This window comes from Limulus polyphemus, unplaced genomic scaffold (genome assembly GCF_000517525.1).
Source record: "Limulus polyphemus unplaced genomic scaffold, Limulus_polyphemus-2.1.2 Scaffold3135, whole genome shotgun sequence".
Taxonomy (NCBI): domain Eukaryota; kingdom Metazoa; phylum Arthropoda; class Merostomata; order Xiphosura; family Limulidae; genus Limulus; species Limulus polyphemus.
In genome coordinates, this window is record NW_013668745.1 from 111211 (window position 1) to 113284 (window position 2074).

Below are 2074 nucleotides of genomic sequence, written 5' to 3' on the forward strand. Positions count from 1 at the left end.
TTCTCTGACATCTGTTGATGGAAGGATGAAGTGTGAAAACGTTTGGTTGTATTACCACCAGTTCTCTGACATCTGTTGATGGAAGGATGAAGTGTGAAAACGTTTGGTTGTATTACCACCAGTTCTCTGACATCTGTTGATGGAAGGATGAAGTGTGAAAACGTTTGGTTGTATTACCAGTTCTCTGACATCTGTTGATGGAAGGATGAAGTGTGAAAACGTTTGGTTGTATTACCAGTTCTCTGACATCTGTTGATGGAAGGATGAAGTGTGAAAACGTTTGGTTGAATTACTAGTTCTCTGACATCTGTTGATGCAAGGATGAAGTGTGAAAACGTTTGGTTGTATTACCAATTCTCAAGTGTGTCTGTCATTCGTTCACCACACGTAAAGGTCTTAAATTAAAAACATTAAATCTAGTCGAACAATAATTGTACATAATTCTGACAAATGTTTCATTTAGAACTCCTTAGCCGATAAATTATGGAGAATTGGTACGTTGCGCCATCTGTATAAAATAGCGTGTTTATTATTAATATTGTTTTTCTAGTCAGGGATAAGAGAAGTCAAACCAGCGTGTAATTAAGCTAGAAACATCCACGTGTTCAATACTTATCATTTGAATAATTACAAGAAGAAGAAAAGTAATGTCACATTTTTGACTTTTTTTGTGGTTAAATCGTTTCGAATTGACCCGAATATTTGCCCTTACGAAGTCGCTAAAGAACGTAAATAAACAGGGTCTTTAATGGTAAACAAAGATCTCCCCTATTTTAGCTGAAATTTAACTAATGCTGCTATGTAATTTGAATACAGAATGATCTGCAACACAACCTCTAGAAAACATAAAAGAAGTACATAATACTACATCGTATTAATCTCCAATACATTTCCCATGTAACAGTTTCTCGCTAGTTTTCTGGTCTAAAAGACGCTTGATGTTGAACACTTTAGGTCCCAATAGAAAAAATAATTACATAAAAAAATAATTATTAACACTGAAAAGCGCCCCCTATAATTGAATATTTTAACCAGGTTGATTTTGTTCTTTAAAATTACACAGACTGTGTTTAAAGTAGACAGAGTAGTGTGTTTGAACTACAGACCACAGACCACAGGGAAGGCAATCGAGCAGCAGTACCCACAACAAAGTCTTGGAATACTTTCTAAAAACATATAGTGGGATTTACCGTACGTTATAAAGCCCCTACTGCTGGTTTTCATCCCACAAACCTGTAGCCATAACAGCTGATACTGGATTTTTCATGCCTTCGTGCTCAGAAAAATATCGTTTTCTTTAAGTACAGCGAGTGTTCCTAGTTCACATCCAACGAAACTTGTTACTTTCACACCCAACCAAACTTGTTACACTCTTTATAAAGTGCGTTATAAGAGTGACGGTTAAACTCCGGGATTCGTTCTGATAAGAGTAACTAAAGAAGACAGTTACAACGTTAACACACAATCAACGATGTAATTAACAACGTTAACACAACCAAAGAAGACAGTTACAACGTTAACACACAACCAAAGAAGACATTAACAACGTTAACACACAACCAAAGAAAACAGTTACAACGTTAACACACAACCAAAGAAGACATTAACAACGTTAACACACAATCAACGATGTAATTAACAACGTTAACACACAACCAAAGAAGACAGTTACAACGTTAACACACAACCAAAGAAGACAGTTACAACGTTAACATACAATCAAATAAGACAGTTACAACGTTAACATACAATCAAAGAAAACATTTACAACGTTAACACACAACCAAAGAAGACATTAACAACGTTAACACATCCCTAGCGACGACTGAAGGAACTGTCTGTATTTTTCACACATCCCTAGCGACGACTGAAGGAATTGTCTGTATTTTTCACACTTTCCTAGCGACAACTGAAAGAAAGTGTCTGTATTTTTCACACATCCCTAGCGACGACTGAAGGAACTGTCTGTATTTTTTTACACATCCCTAGCGACGACTGAAGGAACTGTCTGTATTTTTCACACATCCCTAGCGACGACTAAAGGAACTATCTGTATTTTTCACACTTTCCTAGC